Source organism: Ostrinia nubilalis, chromosome 27 (genome assembly GCF_963855985.1).
Source record: "Ostrinia nubilalis chromosome 27, ilOstNubi1.1, whole genome shotgun sequence".
Taxonomy (NCBI): domain Eukaryota; kingdom Metazoa; phylum Arthropoda; class Insecta; order Lepidoptera; family Crambidae; genus Ostrinia; species Ostrinia nubilalis.
In genome coordinates this window covers 8223264-8232737 of record NC_087114.1, presented here as the reverse complement: position 1 = coordinate 8232737, position 9474 = coordinate 8223264, and positions in this window count along the sequence as shown.

The following is a 9474-nucleotide window of genomic DNA, read 5'->3' as shown; positions in this document are numbered from 1 at the left end:
CTCCTGTGTAGCCAGGAGATACTGCTTGGTCTCCAACAAAACCTAACCAGTAAAATTTGAGTCCGAAACACACCTGTGTCTCAATACAAAAGTCTTTGACCAGTGTGTGTTGCCAGTGATGACATCGTGGTCATTTACTATGGGCCTCATAAGAAGGCTCAAGGTCACCCAAAGGACGATGGAGCGGGCTATGCTCGGGGTTTCCCTGCGTGATCGAATCAGAAATGAGGAGATCCGCAGGAGAACCAAAGTGACCGACATAGCCAGCGTTGCCAGACGTCCCGATTTTGGCGGGACGTCCCGATTTTTAAATCAAATTTAAATGTCCCGCGCGGGACAGGCTCGGTCCCGCTTTTCGGAGAGAACTCGACCGTACGTGGCGTACGTACTAAATCTGATTTAAAATATTATTTTTATTGTTAAAATACATTTTCTATAGCTACTTTTGCTATCTATTGTCACGTAAACGTAATTTTAAGTCAAATAAAAAGATAAATATTTGAAAACCTTTGATTATTATACGTTTTTTTACTATGTCCCGCTTCTGACGGAAGAATCCCGCTATTTTCACTCAAAAAGTACCAAGGTCCCGACTTGGCGAAAAAAAAAACTGGCAACGCTGGACATAGCCCACAGAATTGGAATCAAGTGACAGCGAGCGAGGCACATAGCTCGGAGAGCTGATGGCGGCTGAGGCTGGAAAGTTCTCGAGTCCGCCACTAGGTGGACCGACGATTTGGTGAAGGTCGCGGGAAGCACCTGGATGCGGGCAGCGCAGGACCAGTCGTTGTAGAAATCTTAGGCCTTTATACAACAGTGGACGTCATTTGGCTGAAACGAAATCTATTCCTTCCCAATCTGGCCAGTGTGGGGAATGTGGGCCAAATCTTCCATTTTCACCATAGGTAAAATGGCGTTAGCCACAAGGTGGTATGGTAATAGTTAACGCACCTTGTGCGCCACCCACAAGGTGCGTTAACTATTACCATTATGATGATGAAGATGGTTATGGTGGAGGTTTTGATGATGATAGTGGTAGTGGTGATGATTTTTTTCTTTTTTTTAGAAAGATTAGCCATTTGTATTGCTCAAATTACTTATAGTCCCGTTAGCCCCTCGTGTTAAGCTAAATAAACTTGTGTTACGAGTGGGCTTACCACAATATTGCAATAGTCGAGCGGCGGTGGGATTCGAACCCGCGTTCCTCGGATCTCGAGCCGGCCAGTTGATCACTTCACCGTTGGGCTATCGTGGCTATTACATGACGACGATTTAATATGATGATGATTGTCCCCAGGCTCCCCCGCGACGAGGAACCAGCACCCGAGGCGGGCGAGGGCGGAGGAGGCGACGAGGAGGCCCAGTGAGCCGAGCGTCCGCTCGCGGTGCGGGCACTCGCCATGTTCTGCTTCGGGCTGTGACGCCGGTGACGTTGTTACATAGTGGTAACACAGTAGGAGCGTGGTAACATTGTGGGAGCGTGGGGTAGCGTAGTTACATAGTGGTACCATGGTAACATAATGGTACCGTGGTAAAACAGTGGTGTCATGGTAACACAGTGGTACCGTGATAACAGTGGTGCCATGGTAACGCAGTGGTAGCATGGTAACATAGTGGTACCATGATATCAGTGGTGCCATGGTAACGCAGTGGTAACATAGTGGTACCATGGTAACATAGCAGTACCATGATAAATAAATAATCACATTGATGTCGTGGTAACACTGTGGTGTCGTGGTAACAGTGGTATCATTGTGGTAACGCAGCGGTAACACCGTGGTACCATGGTAACATAATGGTACCGTGGTAAAACAGTAGTGTCATGGTAACATAGTGGTGTCATAGTGGTACCATGGTAACATAGTGGTGCCGTGGTAACATAGTGGTAACACAGTGGTACCATGGTATCATAGTGGTGACACAGTGGTATTATGGTAACACAGTTGTATCATGGTAACACGGTGGAATCCAGCCGGGCTAGGATACTCGTCGTAATAAATTCTTGTCGATGATTTTACACGTCAAATGTATTGGTTTATCGTGTAAAATCGATAAATGGCGCCATAAAAGTTTATCACAGCGTGCATCCCAGTCCTACTAGTAACGCAGTGGCAACACAATGGTATCCTGGTAACGTAGTGATATCACGGTAGTAACGCAGCGACAACCACTATGTAACACAGTTGTAACGCAGTGTATCCGGCTGTTTTGTTGGTGGAAGACGTTTTTCTTGATAGCAGAGTGGTCATACAGAACTATTAACAAGTGATTAGTAGAATCAACAGTGAATTCAGTTATTTGCTTTGCTTTTGCGAGCACTAGATGAAAAAGATATTTTTATTGGTAACAAAATGGTAGATCACGACACATGATTGGTTCTAAAACTGATTTATATGTTAGCAGAATACGTTTAAAATAAGTTTCATAGCAACTTTAGTTAATCATTAATAACTAAATAAAAAAGGCAAAATTCAAATATCGTGCTATTTTGATGCAGAAAAAGTAAAACAAAAAACGTTCTTACGCCCGTATTCACAAATGCTTGCTGAAGTGAAGCAGCAAATCGAACGTAGCGTTGAATAGAGCTCTGTGATTGGTTCGTGTGTCACCCTGTGCGTCCACGCGCACTGTGAGACCTCATAGTAATGTTTGTGAATACGGGCGTTAGTGAAGCTTGTGACGGTTAACAAGCCACAGTTTAACACATGATTTTATTAAATAAATAAAAATAATTAATCTAGAGATGTTTGTTGCTATAGCCCTGTAGAATTTCGTCCAATGACCCCAAGCTACGCACACTCACTGCGGGCGCCCGTCGCACAGTCGCGACAGCAATATAACTACGCGCGAGCAATAAGGATGGGTAGCTTGGGGTCATTGGACGAAATTCTACGTGCTCGGCGACCGGACTATAGAAGGCATTTTTCTTGTTAACACAGTGGTATTTCACGACATTCGAGTAGATAATCGAGTCCAATTTTAAACCTAGTGCCTACCTTGAAATAATATGAATACAGGTGGAGCTATCAAATAAATTAATGTATGTTGAAAGAATTGTATTTTCATCGAAAAGGAAAGACTTTACTAAAGAGAAAAAGGCCAGGTTTTTGATTCACGATGCTTCGAGTAAAGAAAGAAAGGATTTTTTACTGTAGAGTCCTGTTGACTTTGTTGAATAGAACGTCGTTAAATAATAATTAAAAAATCTCAGAAGTGTACTTGTAGTGTTTTGAAACGAGACCCCAGCACTGATGGTTAGTTTTTTTTTAAGATATGGGCTCTGGTATAATACCAGTGGAAATTAATACTATAAAGAAAATGTATAGAAGAATAAAGTTACTTTATGCTGCAATTTTTCAGCCATTTTGGATTTGAAATGATTTAAAAACTCATTTATTACAATATTATTATGATTGCCTACGTTTAATATTAAAAAAATAATCGTAAAAGTCCTTCTCCGATATGAGTTGAAAATAAAAAAATATAGAAATTCATTTAAAATTTAAAATAATGCATAAAATGTGCAGTGACAGAAAAAAATTAAGGTATTTGAATTATAATATTGTAAGCATGTGTCACTATGGACGTTGAAAAAGACTTTTAATGAATGTAACTTTATTATGTAACGCACATTAATTTTAACATTATGTATACTTCGTGTAAATGAATACAAATAATTTTAAAAACTTGAAATAAAGTTTTGAAAATTATGAAGACTTCAAAAGGACATTGGGAACTTTAATATGAGAAAATGCCCCACGGCGGACAAAGATGAAACGTATTTTATTTCAAAGCTTTATACTTGTAGGTATATTCACTTAAAGCGCTATGTTGTGAAATATGGGAATTCTGAGATATGACGAGTCTAAGTTGAAAATATATTTGCCTAAAATGATTTGATATTTTTACATGTTATGTTGTTTGGCATTGCAGAGTAACCAATAAAAGTAAATAAAATAATATAAATAAATAAAAAATATAAATAAAATAATATAAATAAATAAAATATTATAAATACTTAAATTAATATTAGACAACATCTCATATATTACTCCAACCCAAAATAAGTAGTTAAGGCATTTGTGTTATGGAAATCGGGAACGACGAACCACAACACACCCAAACCAGAGACAATGTGAAAAGATCGTTTTTTATATTGTCCCGGCCGGGAATCGAACCCGGGACCTCAGGATTGGCCCGGCACACCTTGAAAACCGGTGTGTGCGCCTCTCCGCCACGGAGGTCGTCAAAAATATTACCTAAATGTAAAATAAAATAAAATATTAAAACTTCATTTTCTCAATATTCCCATATAAGAGAGAAAAAAAAAATGCACGGAAATTCATTGGATATTAGTATGTATCATCTGTGATAGGTTTCGTTTGTGTCCGCTACTTTTCGAAAAGTGGGGCAAAAAGTTCCCAATGTCATTTCCATTTGTGAATTCTGTGGTACAAACTTTAAAAAATGCTTTCTTAAGGCTTTTAAAAAGTGTACGAACAGTTCAAGAACTAGAAACAAAGTCCATAGCATCACTTTTCATTTGTAACGGGACTATTCCCACCGCTGCAACTCCTGTGTAGCCAGGATCTACAGCTTGACCGCCAATAACCCAACCATTGAAGGTCAAGTTTGTCCCAGGTGAAAGTTGAACTGTCATTGGACCATTTTCATTTGTAAGTACAATACATCATAATTATAATAAAAAACCCATATTTCAAAGTTTCCAAAATGTTTGTAGTCATTTGCCAAGACTTTTGAAGTAGGTGGGAAATGTCTCTAATATTATATTTTGCAAATATATATACTACTGTTATATAATCTTTAATATTTAGACGTATTTTTGGTTATATGGGTTGTATTTTTTATATAATTTGTGACGAAATGCGCGGTTTTCTATCAAAAGTAAAAAAAAATAATAGAAAATTAACTCAAATAATTAGAAAATGTATATGAAAAGTAATGTCTCATTCTAATTATAAGAGTAAGAAAAGGACGACATTATTTTAGCTATTTGTTTGGGAAAACTACGTTTTTTGTCACGATTCTGTTTCCATTTTTTTTGTGAAATGTTGCAAGGACCTAAATATAACTAAGAACTTTTAAATAATTGGTAAAACTTGTTACTATTTCCAAAATGAGGTTTAAAAATAACTCGGAAATATTAAATACATAAATATGAAGTAGGTTTATTTCATTTTTTCATAGCATAAAAGTAAAACAAAAATTGCCTTTGTGTCTCTGTTACAAAATAATTAGTAGTTAATATCTAGCTTTTTCTAGCTTGTTACATAATTGAAATAAGCCTACTTTGTACAGAATGTAAGTTTGGCATAAAAAATAGTAAGCGATATCATGTCCAAGCGATTTTGAATTTGTATCGTTGACACAAAGTTTATAATCGAGTCATATTGGGTTTTTGTTAGATTAAACAGTTGAAGATTTTACAAGCCGGTCGAGTTAACTGCGCACCAGGCGGTCGTGACGTCACATCGACGCTCTGTTACGAACGGGGCGTACGCGGGGAAGTGTGGAGTGGGAGGGAAAATCGCATTCCAGCGATGTGCACAGTTAGCTCAATCGGGTTGTATTTGTAATAGATGCCATTTAAAAAAAATGTTTGTAAATACGGTCGCCGAGCAGAAATAATTTGGTACAATGACCCCAAGCTACCCATCCTTATCTATCGCGCGTAATTATATTGCTGTCGCGACTGTGCGACGGGCGGCCGCAATGAGTGTGCGAGCGATAAGGATGGGTAGCTCGGGGTCATTGTACGAAATTCTATCTGCTCGGTGACCGAACTTTTGTCTGGTGTTCTTTCGACTGTACTTATTATCTCAAAAGAAGTTTGAAAACTTGTATTCCTGTACATTCTATATCTATTCACTGAAAATACACAGCGCTTTAGCTATGTTATTGATGTATAGTCATGTTAAATAATTAATAGCTTGTGTCATACTGTCATAATATTGTCTTTGTACAGTCATCGTTAAAGTTTGTGACATCCAAAGTAGCCAATAAGTCCGCAACACGTCTTTCTTACAATGAGGGCTATCGTTTTTATACTTAACAGTTGGCACCCCTGGCGATTGACAGGACCTTACTCTACAGTGGCGCCATCTTGATGAGTGCAAATGCGATAGTCCTCCTATCACTTTAGCGCTCACCAGTTGGTGCCACTGTCTTCGCTACTAGCAAGTGACAGGACCTTACTCTACAGTGGCGCTAACTGGTGAGCGCTAAAACGATAGCCCTCATTGGAATAAGGTTGTGTTTGTGTTGTCAACTTTTTGATCACTTTAGATGTCACGAACTATTTGACGCTGACTGTATCCTTTATATTTTGCAGGTTTGAAAGTTTGAAAATAATGTCAAATGTTAAGATTTATAAATTATTAGCAGAGTAAATACAAATGAGTAGGTCATCTTCATAGAAACGCACCGAGCGCGGTTTGTATGTGAGCGCGCCAATACGTATTCGGGGCAATTCACCGCTAATCAACGCTAAATTTTGTCAGTGTGTTTGGCGCGCCGCATACGTATTGGCGCGCTCACATACAAACCGCGCTCGGGCGTTTTTATGAAGCTGACCTACTCATTTGTATCTACTCTGTTATTAGTTTCATTCACAAACACAACAGTACTTTAGTAGCGCGATTTAAAAAGCGTACAACGCCATCTATTTGTCGGATTTGTAACTAATTTTATGATAGTGTGACACTTGCGATGGATGTAATGTAGTAGCTTTTGTAATTAGTATATAAAACATATTCCAATGTTGATGTGTTCTTTTTGTATATTACATACATAAATAAATACATATCTAAAATACTGTTTTGTTTTTTTTTTGAGTCTAGGTCGTCTTGTGACGTCCATTTTATTTATTTATTGTCATCAAAAAGTTTAGAGAAGCAAAATTCGCAATTTCGTACCTGGATGACACATTGTCAATTTTGTATATTTGTATTTAAAAACTGCTGTACCGATTTTGATGAAAAAGACTAGAAAATGGAAAAAAAATAAAATTATATTTCATTCAGAGACACAAAACATAGTTTTTAAACGTTTTATAAATGATGGAGGTGACAATCCTAAAAACATAAAACAATCTAAGAACCTTCTTTTTTGTAGTCGGTTAAAAAATGAAATGCTGCAATATTTTGAAAAAATGGTAAATAAATGAAACATAAAACTCAAATCACTGTACTTTATTACAACTTACAACATGACAGTGGCTAAATTATTACAGAATAAATAACACTTAGAAAATAGGCGACTAACTACGGCCTCTCTTACACAAAACTATATCTAAAAACATACACATAGTATACTCTTAAATAAATATTTATAATTACAAATTTTCGCGCAGTGACATTAGACAAGTTATAAAAAGTTTGATTTGGAGTAAAAACCAAAACAAGTAATTCCGATGCATTTTCAGTGGGTTTGAAATACAATACTTTTTGTACAATATTGTAAAAAAAAAAACTATTTTTTAAAACTACCCCTTAGACAAAGTGACAAATAATATGACTTCAATTTCGAAATCGTTTCGCTCCGTCCGATTTTGTATGCAGTTTCTTCGCTATATGAAGCGATTCCAAAAGTTAAACTGTCACGGATGTCATTTTGTCTATGGTGGCTGATTCACTGTGTCAAAAAAAGTCTGACAGCGAGCATTCGCTTGCGCGTTCGTTTGTTACAGACGAACATTCTTCTCCAAACCAAACAATTAATAGCAAGCACGACGATCAGTAGGTATACAGGTTATTTAAAATTCTAGGTTCGCTGAATAGTGTAACAACGCTCGCTGTCACAGCGAATGCTTGCTTTGTAACATCTCTTATGTCAGTAGTTTAATTTTCTCTGTCCGTTTCTCTCTCTCTCTCTTACGCTTATTGCAATACGAGTGAGTAAGATAGAGTCAACATATCGCTGAGTTTTTGCCTTGATCGATTAAAATGATATTTGCCGAAATCGATATTATAAATCGAAATCTATCGGCGGTAAAGGAGGTGGTAGATTCTTTTCTTTCCACAATCCGAATTTCGTTTCTTGCGAATCTGAAACAATTTTGTATTATTCTATTTCATTCCACTAAATTTTGGTTTATCATAGCTGTCTTTGCAGCGAGTATCGCGGTCAAAATTAGTTTTATGAATATTTTGAAAATAGTTGTAAGTTTTGTGTCTCAAAGAAAAATAGTTGTTTTTCCCGGTTGACCCACAAGGTGGACTGACGACATCGTAAAGTTAGCAGTATGGTGCTGGATGCAGGCCGCTAAAGTCCGGTCGCCGATCAGATAGTATTTCGCCCAATGACCCCAAGCTACCCATCCTTATCGCGCGTAAAATTATAAAGCTGTCGCGCTCGCACACTCACTGCGGCCGCCAGTCGCACAGCCGCGACAGCAATATAATTAAGCGCGAGCGATAAGGATGGGTAGCTTGGGGTCATTGGACGAAATTCTATTTGCTCGGCGACCGGATTTCACCAACCGGGCGATGTCCATCATTGGGGGAGGTCTATGTTCAGCAGTGGATGTCCTGTGGCCGAAATGATGATGATGAAAAACTCACTCACCAGTAGCCTTGGTAGACGAGCGCGACTTGAAGAACTTGGCGAGGATGACGCGCGAAGGCGACAGAGGTCGCGCGCGGGTCGGTTGCGCTCGCGCAGCGCTCACGTCCAGTCTGCCTGGGGGATTATGTTGTTACTATTGCAAATATCATACAGTGTCATTAAATTAAGCTGCTTTTCCACCACTAGTGCTAGGAAGATGAGTTGAGTGGTGGGTCTGCAACCGTTGGCAAACTGGGAATAGGCGGAAATCGGGTCAAGGCCTCGCTACACCGGTACTTCCTCTATGCTCAGAGAGAATGGACATTTGTGGTTATTTTAGTGGGTAGGCCCTGCCCTTCTGGCGGGGAGAGCCCCACATAACCCGTCGCCATGACCACAGCGGCGGGTATGCAGTTTACACGCTAAATGAGGATCATCCATGAGTGCACACGAACACTACAATAATAACGCTCGAATTGCATGGATCAAACTCCCCGCACCCCACGTTTCCCTCGATTAAAAATTGGTGGGGCGCGTTTTCGTGGATGATACGATGTATAGCAAGAGGGTTTTTACACCATTAGATAAGGAATACTTTGATGATTTTAAGTCTGTCGTTGTACTCACATGTTTCCTGTTTTGTTGCATGTATCTATTAAATTGCGCAAATTAAGTAGTTGTAAGCTATTTGCATGCCAGTTGTGGTGATTTGTGCGAACTATTTTTATATGGACATCTGCTGTACCGCTTACCAAGCAATTAAATGAATTTTGATTTTGATTAGATTTTTGAGCTACACAGCCGAAACGTCAAGCTGTAAGTACTATTTCTCTATTTTGCCAACACAGTTACTTGCATTTCTAATCTAGTACGGATGTATAAAGTATCTCACCTCTCGCCCCCCTCTCG